We start from the raw sequence: 22,290 nt of genomic DNA, 5'->3' as shown, positions 1-22,290 counted from the left end.
TTTTTTTTTTTTTTTTTTTTTTTTTTTGAGACGGAGTCTTGCTCTGTTGCCCAGGCTGGAGTGCAGTGGCCGGATCTCAGCTCACCGCAACCTCCGTCTCCTGGGTTCACGCCATTCTCCTGCCTCAGCCTCCTGAGTGGCTGGGACCACAGGCGCCCACCACCTCGCCCGGCTAATTTTTTGTATTTTTAGTAGAGACGGGGTTTCACCGTGTTAGCCAGGAGGGTCTCGATCTCCTGACCTCGTGATCCGCCCGTCTCGGCCTCCCAAAGTGCTGGGATTACAGACTTGAGCCACCGCGCCCGGCCTCCCTTAGTATTTATTGATAATTATCTTTACCATCTAAAAGTTAAGGGAGTAAATCAGCAGTAAGACATATAGATAAAGATCTTTGTGACCTGAATAAGTTCAAGGAAAATGCTGTGCCTTGAGATGCATATGCAAACATCTCCATAAACCTTTTAGCAGTACTGCTCCAGCAAATCCCACCTTATTCCTAAAGGCGGTTTTCTCTTTGCTCAGTAAACAAAGCACACAATGGATTTTACACGGAGATGTTCCATTGCCCAGGGACGGGCAGGAGACAAATGTTTTTCTCTTACTTGAGATTAAGAGAATGGTGATGACCTTTAACCACAAGCAGCCTTTAGGCACTTGTTTAACAAAGCACATTCTGTACAGCCCAAAATCCATTAAACCTTAAGTCACCACAGCACATGTCTCTTGCAAGGACAAAGTTGGGGGTAGGGTCACAGATTAACAGCATCTCAAATACAGAACCAAATGGAGTCTCTTAAATCTACTTCTTTCTATATAGACACAGTAACAGGCTGACCTCTCTTTTCCCCACATACTGCCAGCCTCCTTGAGAGTGGTACCTCCTTCCTTCTCCATTCCTCACTTCCATTTATTCCCAAACCATTGTGTTGGGGCTTCCAGCAACTCATCCAAAAAAAAAAAGAGAAAGAAAAAGAAAACAGAACACAACCAAAAATACCCTGTTCTTGGGCCAATGATCTTCAAACTGCCAATTCCAATCCAGGCTTTGCCGTAGGTATTTACCTTTTGTATGTTCACTCAACTATCATGACTTAGATGCCTCTTACGTGTCAGAATGCAGGCCAGGAGGACACCAGAATACCTCTAATAAAACCCAAGTGTCCTTTGCATGAATAGCCCATTAGGTTTTGTCTGCCAATTGCTTTTCACTGTGGATGACTTTATGTGCCCTTTTCTGGAGGTTGACTGGGTCTGGGCAGGCAGAGGAAACTAGAGTCCACTGGCAGTCTGGTGATCAGGGAGTATGGGTTGGAGGACATAACAGCTTAGGGCCCCAGTGGCACACATTTCCTGGTGTTGACATGACTTAGCGGTGGCCTCCTAGGGTGGCAGGGTTGGCAGCTGCTGTCTGGGGCTGCAGGCCCTGGTGCTAAACCAAGGCCATTCTCCTAGCAAGGAGCACAGTGGTAAGTCACTGGCAGCTGGGCAGGCTGCACAGCTGGGGAGCATGACCCAAGTGAGCTCAACACTGGCCAACGTCCTGTCCTTCTTTCATGGCTACCCTGTCTCTGTCACAGCCACCATCGTACTGAACTGCAATTGTCAATTCCCTGGCTGATTTCCTGTGACACTGAGAGCTGCTAGGGAAGAGCCTCAGTCCAGACCAGCTGTACAACTTGAACGGTCCAGTGTAAAATACAATTTATATGGCCCCTTGTTCAAAAATTAAGAATTTCAAGCAGGTGACAGGAGAGCATTAAACTACGTATGAAGCCCTTCTAAGTGAGTGGCCTATGTCAAGGGTCGCCATTCCCTAGGCTACGAACCGGTAATGGGGTACTGGTCCGTGAACCCTATTGTGAACTGTGCATGTGAGGGATCTCATTTGCACACTATTTATGAGAATCTAACTAATGCCTGATGATCTGAGGTGGAACAGTTTCATCCTGAAACCATTCCCACCCCCCACTCCCATCCCCAGTCCATGGAAAAACTTGTCTTCCATGAAACAGGTTCCTGGTTCCAAAAAGGTTGGGGACCTCTGGCCTATGTGACTTCATAGGTCACATGCCCAGGAAGCTGGCCTTGCCTAGGTCTTATTCATCACCTAGAGAGTGCTCAATAAATCCTCACTGAATAAATGAGTTTGGGTTTCTCCTGCAACACTGAATCAGGAAAGCAGTGTAGCCATGGGGAAAGAGGAAGTGGAGATCCTCATCCTTCCCAGGGTCCAGGCTAGCTCCATAGCCTGGGGCCAATCAGTGAATATCAACTGTGCCTCAGTTTCCTACTTCCATACATGGGAAGAACCATCTTTTCCCCGTCGCTTTTCTGCCGTGCACCAAGAGTGAAAGAGGCACAAATGTACAAGCTCAACTTGCAGCAATTAATGTGATAGCTCTGTGATTCCGAAGGACACCGTGAGGTGTGGTGTTCTGTTAAAGAAAATGCCTGGCCGGGCGCGGTGGCTCACGCCTATAATCCCAGCACTTTGGGAGACCGAGGCAGGTGGATCACAAGGTCAGGAGATCGAGACCATCCTGGCTAACACGGTGAGACCCTGTCTCTACTAAAAATACAAAAAATTAGCCGGGCGTGGTGGCGGCGCCTGTAGTCCCAGCTACTCGCGAGGCTGAGGCAGGAGAATGGCGTGAACCCGGGAGGCGGAGCTTGCGGTGAGCTGAGATCACGCAACTGCACTCCAGCCTGGGCGACAGAGCAAGACTCCATCTCAAAAAAAAAAAAAAAAAAAAAAGAAAGAAAATGCCAGCAAATCAGAGACATCCCCATAGAAGCAAGAAGATGTGGTTAATGTTTGTACCATGAAATGTCTACGTGTTCTGAGGTGGGCTAAAGGACAGTTGCTTTTCTTCCCTATTAAATAGGTGGTTAGACTCAGACATAAGGGTACAGGAGGCAGAATGGTGTCAGAGATGAAGACGACTGCATGGAGTTTGGTGAGAAACCATCCCCAAAGCAGCAATTTTTTGGATGAGTCTCAGCCTTTCTGAGTCTCCGTTATTCCAACTGTGAAGTGGTACAATTAACAATAACAAAAATTTGATAAGAGCAAGTACATTTGACATTTTTAATGCACCTGCTACTATTCTAAGCCCTTTAAAGATACACCATTTATTTCGATTCATAGAACACCCCATGATGCAGGAGCTGTTACTATCCACATTGTACTGAGAAATGTGGAGAAAGTTCCAGTAACTTGCCAAGGATGTAGCTGGCAAGTTGGAACACCGAGATTTGAACCCAGGGCTTTGGCCTCCAGAGTCTATGCACTAACCACTTTAATACCTCTGAGACTGTGAGGGGCAAATGAGGGACAACACATTGCTTTAGAATTGAAAGGCGATCTAAACGTGCAAGTATTAACAGTATTAAAAACGACAATAACAATGGTAGGTACCTCTGATGCCTCTGACTTTATTTCTCTGGTCACAGTTTTCTCCTCTGTAAAATGGGTGGACAGGCTTTGCGCTGGATACTCTCTGAGGGTCCCTTCCACTTCTCAGATTCTGATAATGAAAGGTCCTTCTTTCCTCACATAGGGCTGAGAGAAGGGCAAGCCACCGGCTTGCAGAACTTGGAGGCTGAGACAGGGAAGCCTACCCAGGACAGAGCTGGCAAAGCCCAGGCACACAGTAAGGACACACCAGAGGGCAGGCCTCGGAGCCCCTGACAGCCTTCTGAAACTCTGGTAGGGTGGAGGGAGGTTGTGGGCTACTGGCTGGCTGGGCTGCAAGGAGAAGAAAGGACTCCACAGAGCAATTTATAACAGCTGCTCAGTAAGTGCTAATTTGTTTCTCTCCACCTTGGAATAGGGCTTAGTGTGTGCCAGAGGGGGATGCTACATAAACCAGCACTATAAAGATGGGCTTACCAGAAAGAACTGGGGCCCTCTGCAGGGGCAGTGTCTGGGGAAGGGTTCTCCAAAAAAGGTGACATTTCAGAGGGGCCTGGATGGATGAGTAGGATTTCAACAGGCAGAGATGAAAGGGGAGGGTGCTCCAGGCAAAAAGCAAGAACTCCCAGCAGCCATGAAGAACAGCCGGTGTTTGGCAACAGCCAGTGTGTCCAGAGCAAGTGTGTGTGTGTGAGGGAGAGAGGGTGAGGCTGGAAAATCAGGTTGTGGCCAGAGTGGGCAGGGTGGGCCTTGCCTTGTGCGCTAGGCTGAGGGGTTATCCCGCAGCCTGAACACCTTGGGAGGCCTTTGAAGATTTACTTAGTGCTTTATTAACAAATATGTATTGGGCTTTGGGTTTTGGGTGTTTTGTTTTGTTTTTTAACGATTCATGCCCACAGTAGAATATACAGAAGGGTCAGAAAAGTATAAAGAATAAGATCCCCTATAGTTTCTGTCCCCGGAGAGAACAGCTGGAGTGACGCCAGGCCGTTGCCGGGTTTTCGGGGTGCACTCCCAGACGCCACCTCTCCAGTGAGTCAGCAAGGGCCGGACTGACGCCCCTCCTTGGGAACCGGAATGGGGCAAGGGGCCTAGGGGGCCTAGGGAGCAGAGGGGCCCGGGAAGCCCGACCAGTCACGCAGGCTAAATCGGCAGGGGCCCCGCCCTCGCCACCCAGGCTCCCTGGCAGTCTCAGGTCGCGCCTGCCGGCCCGGACCCCGCCGCTCGGCGCGCGCACGTCCAGGGGGCGCCGCTTCCCCTTCAGCTCCGCTGGGGGCTGGTCCCGCCGCGCGGATCGGAGCGGAAAGAGTCGGGCGGAGCACGCGGCGGGGCGGGCGGCTGCTTGACAGCTGTGAGCCGAGCGGGCGCGCGGGCAGGTCCACGGGAAGCGCACACGCTCAAGGTAATGTGCAGGAAGGTTGAGGGTTGAGGGTTGAGGGTGGGCACCCGGGGCGCGGCGCTTCCTGCCTGCTTCTCCGGCTGCGAAGTGTGAGCGCCTGTGTGCAGCACATGGAGTTCGCAGAGGGCCTGGCTGGAGGCTGTGTGCCCTTGGGTGGGAACAGCTGGCTCCCCTGCCATCCCCAGGCCTGGCCTGGCCCGGCCCTTGCTCCCCTCCCTGTCACTCGGTAACGGGACTGGAGGGGAGCCGAGAAGCCCTAGGGTTTTGGTCAGGAAGGGACCTTAGGAACCCTCCAGCCTCATCCAGCCTCTTCATGTCACAGATGAGGAAACCCTCAGAAGGGTAAAGTGACTTGACCAAGGTCTCAGGCCTAAGAACCAAAACTCCTACCTTGCAGGTCAATGCTACTAGGAGCCCTGGCCACGCAGGCAGCACCCACAACTCTTGCCCTGTGTGGAAACAAAGAACCGAGACAGACAGAAAGACACAGAGGGATAGAACCTCCCAGAGCAAAGGAAGGAGGTCAGGAAGTGGGCGGCTGCTGAGGCTTGGCTTCCGCCCTGGCCCCAGCGTGTGCTGGTCTGGCTGTTTGGCCCAGCGGCCCTGTGCTGACTCTGACTCTGCCCGTGTGTGTGTGTGTGTGTGTGTGTGTACACGCGCCCGTGCGTGCTCGTGATGTGTGTGTGTGTGTCTGTGCACCCATGCCTGCACTGGATGCAGCGAATGTGCCCTGCCACGTGGGAAAGCCCTCTGAGTTCATTTATCTGCTTACAAGGTGTGCTTGGGAACTTGCCCTGTTTGGCTCTGTGGAGGACACCAGGAGTCTCAGAGGAATTCCTTCCGTGTGCCTCTAGAGGACAGAAAGGGTCATTCCGTGGGAGTCCCCAGGGTGGTCAGAGGTCAGGAGGAAGAACCTAACTCGTGAGGTGGTGAGTTCCTTGTCTCTGGAAGAAAACAGCATGTACCGAAGAGTCTTTTTATCAAGGATGTGGGCATAGAGATATGAAATCAGGGCAGCTTGCTCCACGTGGAATCAGCATTTTTGTCGGAGGGTCCAGGGTTCCTTCCTCTTTTCAGGTGAAATTAACATGCACAACCTTCTGGGATAGTATTTGCCCATAAGAGCAACTGTATGCATAGTTTTCGAGTGATAAGTGAGAGGCTTCATGTATGGCTTCTGAGGTCCCGTCACCTCTCGGTTCTATACTATAAAGCATATAGAGGGAGTCTGGAGGAAGGAGGTTACTTCTGGAAGGAGTGACTCGCAGAGGGCGTCCTGGAGGTGGCACTGAGGCCGGGCCTTGAACCGGAGTCTGGGTCTGGGCATCTTGGGGAAGGATGGCTGAGCAAAGCCATAAAGGTGGGATGTACCTGAGGAGCGAGGAAGAATGTGGTGGACAGTCCGGTAAGGAGTGCTGCCTGGGAGAGATGGCAGAGGCTTGGAGTGTTCGCCTCGTTATTAAGCCTAGGGATGTTTTGATGGTTTCTAAGAAGAGAAGTGATGGTTCTGGAGCTGGGTTCAGAAGAACATGTCATCTGCAGCTGGGTATGGGATGTACTGCAGTGGAGGAAGCTTTGGGAAGAGAACCTGGGAAGAAGCCCGTTGCAGTGACCATGAGGAGTTGAACGGGGCTGGTGGGAATGGACAGGAAGGGGCTAAAAGTCTTGGGGGTGGGGGAAAAGTCATCTGCTATGTGCCAGAGCCTGTGGTAGGAGATTTTCCTGTTTAATCTCATTTAATCCTCCTGACAACCTCATGAGGAGATTGCTATGATCGTTCCATATTGTAGAGGAGGAAACAGAGAGAGGTTAAGTGGTTTATCGAAGGTCGTATAGCAAATAAGTGGTGGGATGGGGATTTTAACCCAGAGAACAATGGAGTAGATGCAATCTGGTAACTGAATAAATGTCAGGGACTAGAGCAGAAGAGACCAAGATGATGGCGATTTGGGTTCCAGAGTTGGAGTGGTTGGTAATGCCACTGATGGAGGTGGAACCCCAGGTATGGGGAGTGATTGGAGATGTGTCAGCCTGCGGTGAGCCTGCAGAAGGCAGGCCCCAGCACCGCGCAGTGGTCACAGTAGCCATCCCTTCTGCCCTGGGGCTCCTTGTCGCAATAATTTGCTGAACCTGTTGTGGGGAAGGAGGGTTGACCCTGCAAGCTGCCTGGGTACTGGCAATGCAGCTGAGAGAAGTTAGGCTGGAGGAGAGCTAGTGAGGGATTCCTCAGGGACTGGCTAATCACCCACTGAGTTCACATCACTCTTGTTTTCTTCCGCACAAAATAATGTCTATTCTGTTGCAATGCACAGAGGACTCAGGCACTTGCCGTGATACTTTAGGTGAGAATTAGTTCAGATTTTATATTTTCCAAGGCCCTGGTTCCCTCCTATGTTCCCCTAGAGAAGAGCTGAAAGATGCAGTTGCCAATATTGCAAAATATTGCAGAATTCAGGATCGTAAGAGCAGGTCCAGGGCCTTTTACAATGTCATCGAATCACGGTGTTCTAGAGACAAGTCTGCCCTCTTTTACGGACGGAGAAACTGAGTCTTTGCGAAATCATGGTCCTTTGTCAGCTGTTAGTGAGTCGCAGAAATGGGCCCAGGCCCGTGGGCTCCAGAGGTTTTGCTTTCTCCACTGACACACAGGGAGGCTGCTGTCTTGCAGAGGAGCCTCCAGGGTTTCCTATAAAATAGCCCTGGGGGCCGGGCGTGGTGGCTCACACTTGTAATCCAGCACTTTGGAGGCTGAGGCTGGGTGGATCACCAGAGGTCAGAAGTTCAAGAGCCTGGCCAACATGGCGAAACTTCATTTCTACTAAAAATACAAAAATCAGCTGGGCATGGTGGCAGGCACCTGTAAGCCCAGCTATTCAGGAGGCCAAGGCAGGAGAATTGGTTGAACCCAGGAGGCGGAAGTTGCAGTGAGCTGAGATCGTGCCATTGCACTCCAGCCTGAGTGACAAGAGCAAGACTCCATCTCAAAATAATAATAATTTAAAAAAATTTTTTTTAAAAAAAGCCCAGAGGACAGTTTTATAGACAGGTCAATGGACCATTTCAAGCTGGTACACTTTTCATTCCTACCAATGCAACACACACACACACACACACACACACACACACACAAAGAAACAGCAACAACAACAGAAACCAGCACATTGTTCCACTCATCCATCTGTTGGTCATTTCTTTGCCTTTTCAAATTGCTTCCTTTCCTCTGAGAGAAATTTGATAAGGCACAGTTTAGTTAGAGCTGTAAAGGGTTCCATCCAAGTACAGGGTCAGGGGGAGATCCCAAGGAAGCCAGACGGTACCTGTGTGCACCACCAGAATCCTAAGGCACGGACAGGGAAGCAGGAAAGGAGAGGATGGCTGTAAGGATCGAGGAAGGAGAAGAGACAAAGTGCAGAGAAAAAGGAAAAGAGGAAAAGCTGAGTTTGTGCAGCAGACGCATCAGTGGCATGGGCAGAGCCTACTTGGGGACCTATACTTTGGGAACCTGGCTCCCCAGTACTCAGAGGCAGCATGAAGCAGGGAGATAACCAGGTGGACATGAAGAAGCCAAAGGGAGTTACTCTTACAATACATCATCCAACCTCGGGCACTGCTGGGAGTGAAAGGGGGAATATTCTTAGCAATGCTGGGACCACAAGCGTAGCCAGGATGTTCCAGGCAAACTGGTCACCTTCACAACAGCAATGCACAGAAAGTGCCAGGTACAGCCCAAGGGCTGTCTGTGTATTCCCTTGTGGAAGCCTCACTGCAACCCAATTGGCTAGGCACTGCCATCATGCCCATTTTATAGAAAAATTAACTGAGAAAGAGAGAGGCACAGTATCATGTCTACGGTCACACAGCCAGTACACGGTTGAGGCAGGATTTGAACTCAGGCAGCTTGGCTATTTCAGAGCCTGCACCATAAGCGTCATGCTCCACTGGCTCTCTACTCACCAACAGCATCCACACAAAGACACCCCCTTCCCCTCACAGGACTCAGCAGAGGGACCTTTGGGGTCTGTTTCCCCTCACAGCTGCTCTAACTGGTCAAGTTAGCATGATGTCATCCGGATGACATAAACAAGTTTGCAGTCAGGCTGAGGTGAGGGGGAGGACAACCTTCAGTTGGGTTTGTCCTCTACAGGCTCCACCCCTTGGACACAGTGCTGAGTCTTGGCCTCAGGTCTTGGAGTTCTCAGTCATCCTTGCCTTGTAACTGCTCTGCCCTTTCACTGAAGGCTGAGTTAGATACAGGAAGGACCTCTTGAAGTTCAGCGTTAGGCACGGGTTCCTCTAGGACTCATCTGCCTGGGGCAACTAGAGGGTGCCACCCTGTGATGACAAAGTTATCTCCAGGGCCTCTTCCAGCTTGAGGGCTATAGAATTGTCTTTTGTGACAGATTCTTCAGGAGACAGTGCATGCCCCTCGTCGGTGTGTTTTGGCTCCCAGCCCTGGCTTTCTCAGAATGCCAGCAGGACACTTGCTTCCCTTGTCTGTTGACACATCCTGGGTGGGGCTGGCCAAGGGAGGCATTTATAGGGCAGCAGGCTCAATGGTGGGTGGAGTCGGACTCTGGGTGATGCTCCACGTGTTTCTAGAAGATGCAGGGAGGTAGGAGCAGGCAAGCTTCCCCTGTGGTTCAGATTCCAAGGGCCTCTGTCCCCACCCCATCTGTGCTGAAGCTCCCTCATTCACACAATAGAGCTGCTCTGCCTGGGGGTGGACACATGTGAGGCTGGGCCTGAGAACTTGTGGGAAAGTGGAAACGGTGTCTTACCCAAGCAGATTCCAGCAGTGAGGTTGGATAGGCTTAACACCTAGCCCTGTGCTTGTGGTGTACCCCTGAGCCTGTGGAACTCTGTGCCCTTCTGGGCTTAGCTAGAGGAAAGATGAGAAGGGCGAGACATAGCACATGCGACAGGTGCCCCAGGACAAGCTGCAACCAGTGGGTGTGGCTGCCCCTCCTCCCGGAACCTTCACTTGTATTTCTGGCTAGAAAGCTTCCTTTACTCCCTTTTTAACTCACAGCAGCACCAGGGGACGTGGGAGGTTGGCTACAATGACCCAATTACCAGTGCAGACAAGAGGAAAATCTCCTATTACCTGGGAGATTGGTTTATTTTCACTTTATTTACTTTAGAGATTGCTCAGCATTGAGCTCCGGGATTTGCAGTCTGTTAGAGTTCTCTTGGTAAATGGATGGAGCTTTGCCACATTGTCCACTGCACATAACCACATACCTTCACCTGCTGGGATAGAGGGTTGGATTGGTACGGATACGGGAGGGAGGCCAACTTCCTGCAGCCCCACTTTGACCAAACATGGAACTCCAGGGACCTTCTTTCCACTGCACCTCAAGGTTGATGCACAGAAATACACCAGGCATGGCTGAGAGTTTGGCATAAATGAACTCATCTTTATAACAGATTTAGGAAATAGGCACTGTTATCATTCTCCCCATTTTATAGATGAGGAAGCCAAGGTTGCGAGAGGCTGAGTAACTTTTCCAAGGTCACACAGCTGAAAGAGGCTGAGCTGGGATTTGAATCCAGGCGGTCTGGCTCTAGGGCCAAGTCCTCAACCATTCCACAGCCTGCCGTCTCTGAATGCTTAGTGCGGAGCCTGGGTTCTGATTCTAACCAGTCGTGTGTCTTTGGGATTAGCCCTCTAAACCTGAGTTTCTTTCCTCTTCATTGAAGTGGGAATACAGGAGTTACCTGTTGATCCATGTCAGGTGAATTAAGGGATGTGAGGAAGCACGTGGTCCATGCACACGTGACCCCATGGGCCATGGTGGCGTTACCTCTTTTGAGAGCTTGTGGTTGAGTTCCGTGCTAAGGGTGTACTCCTCCCCTTGTTGGTCCTTCTCAACCAACTTGTTGAGATGTACTCCTCCACTTGTTGGTCCTTCACAACTTGTGCTTGTCTTGGACTGAAATTCCCTAGGAGGCAGAGGCAGAGTCTCTCACCTAATTAGCTTCTATGTGTGCTAAGTTCCTGATGTGCCAGCAAAGGGTCCTGCAGGGCGTCTGGGCTAAGAAGAGAGGGGTGGTCCCTGCAGCAGGCATGCACAGTCCCTTTGTGGGGGATGTCTTTTTTCGAAATAACACAGACTGGGTGGCTTGGACAACCGAAATTTATTTTCTCACAGTTCTGGAGGCTGGACGTCTAAGATCTTGGTGTCAGTTTGGTGGGTGGAGGTTCTCTCCTTGGCTTGCAGAAAGCCACTTTCTTTTTGTGTCCTCACATGGCAGGGAGGGGGAGAGAATGGGAGAGGAAGAAGGGAGAGGAAGGGCGGAGGGAGAAGGGCAGGGGAGAGGGAGGAGAGAGAGATGGGTTGGGGGGAGAGAGAGAGAGCAAGAGAGAGAGAGAGAGCTCTCTGGAGTCTCTTCTTACAAGGGCACTAATCCCATCATGAGAACCCCACCCTCATGACCTTATCGAAACCTAATCACCTCCTAAAGGCCTTACCTCCAAATACCATCACCTTGGAGGCCAGGGCTTCAACATATGAATTGTTGGGGAGACATAATTTAGCTCATAACAGGGGATGATATAAAAAATAACCAATGATGTTAGTGTTTATAGGCAAGTAAGTAAGATATATGTCTCATGGCTTTAGAGAGGAGGTAAGATTTGAGCTGCACCTAGAAGTACAGCCCAGGCTGGGAAGCATTTACAGTGCAGGGCCCTGAGGCACAGGAACACGCGCCCTCGGCAGGGCCACGCCCTTCTGAAGACGAACGGGGACAGGGAGGACGGAGGAAGGAGATGAGACACTGGCCAGAGAGACACCTCCTGTCTTCAGCCAGCTTTTGTTTTTCTGTGGGGAAGGAGACGGTTTGTCAAAGATACAATTTCTTTTTTCTTTTCTTTCTCTTCTTTTCCCTTTCCCTTTCCTTTCCTTTTTTTTTTTGTTCTTGTTGCCCAGGCTGGAGTGCAATGGCGTGATCTTGGTTCATTGCTACCTACCTACACCTCCCAGGTTCAAGCGATTCTCCTGCCTCAGCCTTCCAAGTAGCTGGGATTACAGGCATGCACCACCATGCCCAGCTAATTTTTGTATTTTTAGTAGAGACGGGGTTTCTCCATGTTGGTCAGGCTGGTCTCCAACTCCCAACCTCAAATGATCTGCCCGCCTCAACCTCTCAAAGTGCTGGGATTACAGGCGTGAGCCACCGCACCTGGTCCAAAGCTACTATTTCTTAACCTGAGCGGGGCTGACATTTTAGAGGCTTTTTTCCCAAGGCAAGTTTTCTGAGCCAGGCAGCTGCAGCACCATCATCCCCAGAGGAGGACGCCGTGGGAGTGAGGGTAGGAGAAGTTCTTGGAAGTTCATTTCTGTGGGTAGTGTCATCTGAATCATGGTCAGAAATTGCCACTGGGGAGATACCATCAGGAATAACAAATTGTTCAGCAGAAGAACCTCTAGATCTTTCAGTGGTGTCATGGCCTGCAGTGGCTTTTAGGTTTTCGGGTCTTCTGGGAGTTTGGATTGAATAGACACCCCAAATACTGATCATCCACAGGACAGAGATCTTGACTCACAGGGCCTTCGGTGTGGCATCTGGGTGCATGGGCACTGCCTTCCCTACAGAATCCCACAGAGGAAAGGCCATCCGACTCTTCTTTATGTTATTTTTACTGTACTGTCTGCAGTGGGCAGAGAGTTGAGATTTAGGGTTTTTTCTTTGTTGGCTTTTGGAGCTTCACTTTTTTATTGTGATAAAATATACGTAACATACAATGTACCATTTTAACCATTTTAAGTGTGCTGTGCAATGGCAGTAAGTATATTCACATTGCGAATTGTTTCATCTTCTCACACTGACAGGGTTTGAGAAGGTTTGGTTTTAACTGTGGCTGCAGGAAGTCATACAGTGGTACTGTCTCAGCTCCCTCTCTGCACAGTGGCCTCACCATCAGATGTCCTGTCGACTTTTGGAATCTTTCTGCTGCCGTTTCTCTCTTATTCCTTTCTGTTTGTTTGGGTTTTAAAAAAAATGATCTGCTTCAATCAAAAACGCTTCCGTGAGACTGCCCTCCTGTGGGCTGAATACTTTGTACAGAACCTTGTCTGTTTCTCCCCAGGGTCCTATAAGGTAGTACAATCACCCACCCTTTCCAGATGAGGAAACTGAGCGCCTCAGATGTAAGTAACATACGCGAGGCAGTGTAATTTCAGAGCTGGGACTCGATTCTGGACTCTCTGATTCTTCCTGCTTCATCTAGACCCTTGGGTTGCAGGGTCTGCTTGATCTAGACAGGGTCAAGCACAGCTTCCCTGCCTGAGCACATTAGTGTCTACTCGAGAAGGTTTCTAGAATCTGCACGGATCTGGGTTTGTATTATGTGAACCATGTTCCATTAGGATTCTTAACTGGGGCCTTTAGCCAAAAACGATTCACTTAAAAATAGCTTCATTACATACCATAGAGAAACTGCTAATGGAACTTACCAAACTGTTAAATTAAGCTTTTCAACGAATTACACACATACTATAAAAGTGTGAGTTTAGCTTTGACTGTGATTCCTCCCATGGTGGAGAATTCGTGCACCTTCTCTGGCTAGCAGGGGTTTAGTCACCATCTCAGCTCCTGTTCTTGGTCATGATCTGTTTTGCTTTTCAGTCCCCTCTCGGTATCTCACCACAGCTTGATTCTGCGTTTACTCAGGACACAGTTTGTTCCTAGGCCGTGGTTGTCCTGGCCACAAATACTACGGAATGTATTTGCTGTTTCCCCAGCGAGCATTCTTGCTAGCATGTGACACATGTGCGACGTGTCCACTGGCACATTTCCTATGGCTTGTCATTTCCCTCCCCATGGACTGCAAGCCCCTGCTGTGTGTCTCAGAACTCAGACTTCCGGGTTCAACTTTCTTTGGGGCACAGGGTTCTGATGTGGCTTAACTCTCGGAATGGAGTCAGCTGGGGAAGCAGCAAGGCATTCAGCAAACTTCTGCGTGGGCTGCATGCTTCAGAAGAAGATAATTTGTCAAATGCCTGCCATGTGCCAGACATTTTCTGATATAGGTCTTACCATGTCCTTTTTACAATTGAGGAAGCTGAGGCTCAGAGAGGCTCAACAGCTTGTATGGGTTCACACCAGACACCTAGTCCTGGTGTAGACACCTCACATGGACACCTTCCCTGGGCTGTTGATCCCCCTGTGCCTGACTGGCTTCCTACAAAGGGCTGACCCCTTGGGTTGCAGGGTCTGCTTGATATCAGAGCTCTCTCCACACACCTGTAAAATGGGAGCCAAAAGCTGCCGATGCCATGTCAGGTGAGCCACCCCGGGCACAGGCCATCCAGAAATAAGGGATGGAAAAGGCCGGTTTAAAAGTCTGTTGTAGTACTTCTTTTTAAGGAGTGCATTTTTAGTCCGTTGAACTGCAGTTTGAACCAAACCAGAGCCACCAAAAGGAACTTTCAGGTAAAATGAGTGTCAATGAAAAAAGAAAAATTACTCGGCTTCCATTCCGTAGGCACACATCGCAAACTAAACGTATTTTTTAAAAATGTACAAGCCCTGTTTACAGAAGTTTGAAATAGAAGGAAAAGTTCTAATTTGTACTCAATAGCAGTTAGATTATAACACACACCACATCTGAATTGTCTGACACTTTAGGGGTTACACTGTTGTGATTTAATACCAAGAAAAGACAAAATGGATCAATATGTGCTTACTGAACACCTGCTATATGAAGTGCTTTGTACAAGAAAAAGGGACACAATATTTCTTTTGACCAGACACAAGTGCAGAGAGAGCTGACCTCCCCAGATAGCATGTGTAACTTTTGCCAAAGAGATGGGACAGAATGAATGTGCTCTAGAAAGAAACTGGGCCTTGGAGAGGGCTTAGCCAAGTAGGTGGGAACTGAGCTTTGTCTTCAAGGATGGTAGAATTCAGCAGGTAAGTGGTGGCAGGAAGTCCTGGGAGGACTGTTCCATGAGTGTCCTTCTGTCCATCTTAATAGACATGTCTGAGGGCCATTCTTAGGGAAATTAAACCAGTGATGTTCTGCCCAGGCTGTAGAATGTGCCTACCAATATTTGTAAGGGTCACACTCTCCTGCCAGCCTTCACTGACTAGTTTAAAATCTAGAAGGAGGTGAGATTTCTCCCAGCAGGAAGCCAGGATTCAATTCTGGACTTTCTGATCCTTCCTCCTTTGTCTAGACAGGGATGTTGTCATATAGAACCTCGCACAGCTGGCCCTGCCTCTGCATGTACTCTGGAAGGTTTCTAGAATCAGCATGGATTTGGGCATGTTTGAGGTGGACTGTGTTCCATTAGGATGGAGATGGTATTCAGCACCCTGCAGAAGGTGCCAGAGAGCTATCGAGTGGAAGAAGATGGGACCACCCTCAGAGACTCATCCTCTCCTTCTACAGTTATCCACCAGGAAAAGCCAGCCAAAACACAACGGGAGATGCCCAGATGGCAACTCTTTTACCAATAGGCCCACTGTTGAGTTCTTTCATGCCTGCTGCCTGATTTCTTTTCAGTCCTGGTTATAGAGCCAAAGGCAGCTGTTCACAATTTGGCCATGTCCTAGGCCTGGGTAACGGTGGTTAGTCCAGCCCTCCCTGTCCCAGCCTCACATGTGCGTTCAATCCCAGCAGCCGCACAGCCTCTGTCTGCAAGCTGTGAAATGGCTGGGCCGTCTCAGAGGTGCTTTAGAGAGAAATGTTAACTAGCAGAGTGACAGTCACGGGTGACTGTCTTGCCCTCGCTGAGAGGATACAGGATACATGTGCCCGCTTCATTGCAGCAGGCAGTTCGCCTGTGAACTCCAGGCTGATGGTCCTCATTGGAGCTCCTGAGGGTGTGTTTTCTTTTTGTGAACTAAGATGTAAGTTCAGGACTAAACCATGTCTCCCGTCCTCCTGCCCTGTCCCATTCGGAATGCAAATGCCCATGTGGTGTGACTCCTAATGCTGTTCTTTTAGGACCAGGTCCACAGAAGCTGGAAGCGGGCAGACAGGGAAGTCAGAAAGCTCAGGTGGAGAAGCTGTGCCAGGCGGCAGCGTCGGGTGTGAGGGAGGAAGGGCGTGGTGTATGTTCGGCTTCACCACTTGCTCTCTGTGGGCCTCAGTTGCCTCATCCATGAAAGAGCTGCCCTTCGTGGCCCTGAGGGAATTGGTAAGGATGGAATCACACAGTGAGAATAGGAAAGTCCTTCATGAACATAAAGCCTTTGGAATGGAGGTTGCTTGTTTTTGTGCAGCGAAGTAGTTTCCATTCATTTATCAGTTTGGCCTAAAATTAACCTTTGCTTCTTCTGTCATTATAATAGATCCGTTTAGCGTTGGCTCAGGCATCAATGATTTTTATCAAAAGGGTAAACTGCACAGTCCAGTTAGGTGGCTGAAGCTCAGCCAGTGCCCCACGGTCCAGAGCTCTCCAGCCTGTCCCATCAAGATCCTCAGGAGGAAGTAGGAAGGGGTCCAGGCTGACTGGGGCCCTTGGAAGTCTGGGCTGTTTCCAACCAAAACAGCATGGAGACGCCCCTGAAACAGAGTGGGAACCAAAGCCTACAGAAAGTGGAAAATGGAAAAATGAGGCTTTGTTACTTTTTAAGAAAGTCATTCTGGGTGTGTCCTGCTATCCGGAGCTTCTGCGCTCCCTTTGCAAATATTTGCCTAGGGATGTAGAGGGCGGAGGCAACCATGGAGAATAAAGGAAGGAGGGTGGGTGTTCTTGAGTACATATGTGTGGTCAGACAGCTGCCAACTTCAACTTGATGTAAATTCAAGTCACCTCTCACTGAGAGCCTACCATGTGCAAAGCTCTGCACTGCAAGCTAGTACAATTATTATTTTCCTTAGCTTAAAGGTGAGGAAACTGAGGCTTATAAAGTAGCTAAGCAACTTGCTCCAGGTCACATGGCTAGTAAGTGTAGAACCAGAATTCAAATCCAGGCACTTGACTGCAGAGCCCACTCAATAACCATAATGGGTTAAATTATGTACACGGAGATGATCTCTCTGTTGATGAAGGTGTTTGCAATTCACACAGCAACCCACAGACTCTGCTTTCAAATCTGTACAGCAATGCAGTAAGGTATTAGTACTGAGTATTATACACTTGGCTAAGCATATTAAATGAAATTATGACTGTGGAGGCACTTCGTACATTGTAAAATGCTTAGTACATTGTAAAATGCTCTACAAATAGGGTATAATTATTGTCTCATACCTAAAATAAGGGGTTAAGTGGCTTGCCCAAGGACATGTAAGTTGCAAATGCCAAGTGAGGACGCCACCCCCGGGACCTGGAACTTAGAACTTCAGCACCAGTGCTTTTTGTTTTCTTGACACCATCAAGGAAAGATTCACTCTGACTTTATCTGTTTCCCCCGAAGTGTTGTCAAATAAAAATTGGGCAGAGACCCTAAAGAAGAATAAGCTAACTTTTCTTCGCTACCTTTTATTAACTTGGGCTTTCCTCTCCTTTTTCAGTCCCCAGTGAAACTGAGAGTAGGGTCATGGAAGAAGCTGGGGGGTTCTCCAGCATGGGGGTTAGGGTAGCAGAAGCTGCAGAGGGATCATTTGTGTGTCCCCATCTCCTAGTTGAAATGAGAGCCCTGGGCAAGGATGTGAGGAAAGAGGATGGGCAGGATATGTTGTTTTGCACTATGGATGGACCAGCATGTATTTTATAACCTTGTAACACTGTGACCACAAATTATTTTAAAATTGTGAGTTCATCTAGAATCTGGGGTGTATCCCTGGGGCTTGTGTGTATGCAGGCAATGTGTGTGTATATATATATATATTTTTTGTTTGTTTGTTTGTTTGTTTGTTTGAGTCGGAGTCTTGCTCTGTTGCCAGGCTGGAGTGCAGTGGTGCGATCTCGGCTCACTGCAACCTCCAACTCCCTGGTTCAAGTGATTCTCCTGCCTCAGCCTCCTGAGTAGCTGGGATTACAGGTACGCACCACCACGCCTAGCTAATTTTTGTATTTATAATAGAGACAGGGCTTCACCATGTTGACCAGGCTGGTCTCAATCTCCTGACCTCGTGATCCGCCCGCCTCAACCTCCCAAAGTGCTGGGATTACAGGCATGAGCCACCACACCCAGCCAAAATTTCTTAAATAAAGAAATCATAAATATTTTGTTCAAAAGATCTTAGACTTGATACTGGAAAGATGAAAATAACTGCTAAACACAGTTCATATTTGTACAATTTGAAATAGTGCCAGAATTTTATCTTAGAACTGAAGCAAAGGGAGTCATTCTTTGTTACTAGCAATGTCTTATTTTTAAAATGTGCTCATTAATTTTAAAAGGGATAAGAAATTAACATTTATTTTACACCTTCCAGATACAGAAGCTATGCTGGAGCATTCGTGGGTATTTGCTCATTTATTCCTCAAAAAAATACTTGTATAAGTGACACTGTTAGATGAATTTTTAAGATGAAGAAATCAAGATTCTGAGAGATTAAGTAATTTGATTCAAGTTTCTCAGATAGCAAGAGATGGCAGCAAGATACCAGTATAAGCATGCCTGACTACCAATCTGTAATTTTTTCAGCAACCCACTGAGAAAATCCATTTTCAGTTTCTTTGTTTTTCATTTCTTCCTTAATCTCAGATCTTTCACGTAGATTCTGTCTTTTTCTGTTTGAAGTCCATCTTTTAAAATTTTTCATTTTTAGTGAGAAACTCCATGTGGCCGACTCCCAGGTTTTTTTTTTTTTTTTTCTTTTTTTTTTTTTTTTTTGGTCATATAATGTCTTTATTTCTCTTATTCTTAAAGGATATCTTTTTAAGTATAGAATTCTCAGAAGACAGTCACCCGCTATTACCATGTTGAAAGTATTTTACCACTGCCTTCTGTCTTGTTCGTCACTGATGAGAAATAACCTAACTGTTAATCCCTTGAAGGTAATTTCTCTTTTCTCTGTGCTGCTTTTAAGACACTCTCTTTGTCTTTGGTGGTCTAAAACCTCACTGACATGTGTCTGCTTATGGATTTTTTTTTATTTATTCTTCTTGGGATTCTTGAATATGTGTCTTGGTGTTTGTCATCACTTTAGAAAATTCTTAGTCATTACCTGTTTAAATATTCTCTTCCTTCTCCTCGCATCTGAAACAGATGTGAGACTCTTTTTCATGTCTCTTAAGTTCTCTTTCATATTTTTCAGTGTCTTTGTCTTTTTGGGCTGCATTTTGGTTAATTTATTATTGACCCAGCTTCCAGTTTACTGTCTCTTTCTCGAACTGTATCTAATCTGCTCATCCATGGTTTGTCATTTCAATTATTATTTTTTTATTTTTAAACATTCTCTTTGGTTCATTCTTCAAGACTTCTTGGTTATTCCTCATGACTTTGTCTCTTGCACATATTTTCAAGCTTTGCTTTAATTTCTTTAAATACATTACAGTCATTTTTATAGTCAGCGTCTGGATATTTATTATCTAAAGAAGCCCCTGGCCAGTGAATTCCTTCCTTTCTTGTCAGTCCATCAATGCTTTTGGAAATTAAAAAAAAATTACGTAACACTTTTTAGTGGTTTCTAGTAGCAAGGTCCATCTAGGTACTTAGCCTGCCATAATGATGAAAATAGAAATCTAGCATGTTGTTGGAAAATTGACAAAATTAGGAGGGGGAAAACTGATCAGATGGAGATCGGCATTAGGAGCCTAGAATTGCCCACATGTGCTGAATGCACTTTGTGAATGCCCTGAAGAGTGCATAGGGTGTTGTGATGAGAAGCCACTTGCCATGGGACTTGGTTGGCCTGGCACCCCACCCCACAGGACGTGACACCAGAAGGAGTGTCACCAAACAAGATGAGGAAATTTCTAGGAGGCCTATTTAGAAGACATCATTTTATCAATGAGAGGCTCTTTATACGAGAGGAAGGCTTGGTAGGACTTGTCCTCTAGTTCTGATCTGAGCCCTACAAAAGCCAGTAGGACCCGTTTTCTTGGAATTCAAAGGATATGTGTTCTTCCATCCCAGTGGCCCTGTGGGAGTATCCAAGAATAGATGTAGATGGGACCACAGAGTCCATGCTGGCCTCCACTGCTCCTTCCCCCCACTTACTACATCCCATTGGCCACTCAGTCCTCTTGATTCCACCTCTAAATAGCTCTAGAATCTCTTCACGTGTGCCTACTTCTGCTGCCATCGCCCTGGTCCAAGATGTTGCCATCTCTTGCCTGGGCTGTAATGATTCCCCGAACCAGCCTCCATGTATCCACTCCATGTCCCTCCTCTTCCAATTTCACTCCCCACAAGCAGCCAAAGTCATCTTTTAAAAAATGCAAATCAGATCATGTCTCTCCCAACCTTTTAGATTTTTAACTTTAATGATTTCCTATGGCTTGTTGGGATAAAGTCCCGAATCTCAAACCTGGCCCATCAAGTCCTACTCTTCAACCTCATCTCCTACCACTCTCTTCCACATTAGGATTGTTCTCATCACCCTGGTTTCCTTCCATTTCTTGAACACACAAAAAAGCTTGTTCTACCTGAGGGTATTTATGCCTGCTGTCCCTCCTCCTTAACACGCTTCCCACCCACCTTTCATTGGGTTGCTCCTATTCACCCCGTGGACCCCACATAAATGTAATTTCCTTTCTCTCGTCTTCTGTGTTGGGCTCCCGATAGCAAGCCCTTTGTATGTCTTCATGTCTTCATCAGAGCACTTACCCCAATTGTGATCCATAATCGTTGTAATTTCTGTCCACTTTCTCCCCTCTCCACTACCTGGTGAGGGCTGAGTTCATCACCCTATCGCAGCGCAAAGCACAAAGCCTGGCACATGGTAGCTGTTGCTTATTGGAGAATGCATCTGTGAATGAATCTGGCTTCTACTTCCATCCTTTCACTGGGACTGCTATTACTGAGAGTTCACCCGTGGCCTCCTCATTGATAAATCCAGGGTTTCTTCTCTGGAATGTCTGACATGTCTACAACATTTGAACCTGCTGTCAACCTCTAGTTCTTTAAACGTTCTCCATCTTTTCTCATCCTTTGGTTTTGAGACAACATTATTTCCTTTGCTTTCTCCCTGAGCACTGCTTCTGAGCCTCCTTGGCTGATGTGCTCTGAGTGTCCCTTAAATGTCAGTGTCCTGCATGATTCCAGCCCTCAGTTTTTTCTGCTCCCTCTGCACAGTCTGTGAGCAGCCTTAATTATGTCTGTGGCTTCAACCCTTATATATTTCAACTGGCGAATCCCACACCTATATGTCCAGCCCTGTCCCCACTCCTGCACACCAGATCTTTCTCTCACCGCATCCTAAATGCCTCCACCCCGATGTCCCATAGAAGCCTCAAGCTTAACATTTCCAAGTGGAACTAATTCTCTTCCTTGCCAAACTTGTTCTTCCTGTAGAATTTCCTATCTGGCTAAATAATGTCCCCCATCTACCTAACCTCTGAAGCTAGATGTCATGGAGTCATCCTAGATACCTCTGCCAGCTCAGTACCCATGTTCAACTGTCATCACACTCTGTCTCTTGAATCTGTCCCTATCCCTCCTCTCTCTGCACTGCCACTGCCTTAGTGCAGCCCCTGCTGTACTTGTTGGGGTCATGGCATCAACCTCTTACCTGGGCTCCCCCCTTCTGTCTTCTTCCCCATCTAGCACTCATGCCAGAGATCTTGTCACAGAGAACAAAGCCTAATCAAGCCGCCTCCCTGCCTCACCCCACACCTTTCTTCCTCATGCCCATACAGTAAAGCCCATCCTCCTGAGGATGACGTGCAAGCTTCTTCACAGCTGCCTTGTCTTTCCCTCTGGCGTTTGCTTCTCTTCGCAGCATTCATGGTCCTCTGAGCATGCCATCCCTTCTCAGTTCAGGCTTATAGTGTCAAGCAGGGTTCACAAACATCAGAATCACAAGGAAGGCCTGCTGTAAAAACATGGCATGCTGGGCCTCACCTGCAGAGGTTCTAACTCTGTGGGTCTGAGATGAGGCCCAGGATCTGAATTGGTAACAAGTTTCCAGGGTCTGCGGGGCCTTCTCTTCTGGTGGCCACTGTGAGAACCACCAGTGTACCCTAAAAAGCGTGTAAGCCTCGGAGCTCCACTGCCTGGGTCCAAATCCTGCCTCTGCTACCCACTTCCTATGTCACTTAACCTCTCCATGCCTCAGTTTACTTATCCATAAAAAGGGACTAATCCTTGAACTACCTTACAGGCCTTGGAGGAGGATTAAATGGGTTAGTACCCAGAAGACTTTCAAACACTGCCTGGGTCATTGTTTAAGTGTCAGGAACTGTTAGTTGCCACCATTGTTGGTTGTTATTTGTATTATTATTTACATACTTGGTTGTGAATGTCTGCCTCCCTCTCTTTATTGCTTGCAGTTTTCTCGTCTCCTCTCAAGAATTCATTTCTTTTCTGAGGAGCGTTTTGCTAACACCCTCCCAGCCCCAGGCCTTCTGCACCCTTCTTTGTGCCCACACAGGCCCGCGTGCACCACGTCCTAGCATTTGTGCCCACA

General features: G+C 48.1%; 1 protein-coding gene across 5 annotated transcripts in view; it reads left to right on the top strand.

The window, feature by feature from the left end:
- The first annotated feature begins 4,496 nt into the window (after nt 1–4,496).
- The window catches only part of CRACR2A (calcium release activated channel regulator 2A), a 140,184-nt gene continuing 122,390 nt past the window's right edge, over nt 4,497–22,290 (top strand). For 2 of the 5 annotated variants that reach the window (XM_023182943.3, XM_023182940.3), the window contains exon 1: nt 4,498–4,817. The gene's annotated coding sequence lies outside the window, so the exon portion shown is untranslated. Of the gene's footprint in view, nt 4,818–5,293; nt 5,590–5,640; nt 5,744–22,290 lie in introns of those variants that run through there. The other 3 variants (XM_023182944.3, XM_023182941.2, XM_023182942.2) reach the window with 3 other exon arrangements.

This window comes from Piliocolobus tephrosceles, chromosome 10 (assembly GCF_002776525.5).
Source record: "Piliocolobus tephrosceles isolate RC106 chromosome 10, ASM277652v3, whole genome shotgun sequence".
Lineage (NCBI taxonomy): Eukaryota > Metazoa > Chordata > Mammalia > Primates > Cercopithecidae > Piliocolobus > Piliocolobus tephrosceles.
The sequence above is the reverse complement of the archived record's forward strand: the minus strand, read 5'-3'. Positions and strand labels throughout refer to the sequence as shown.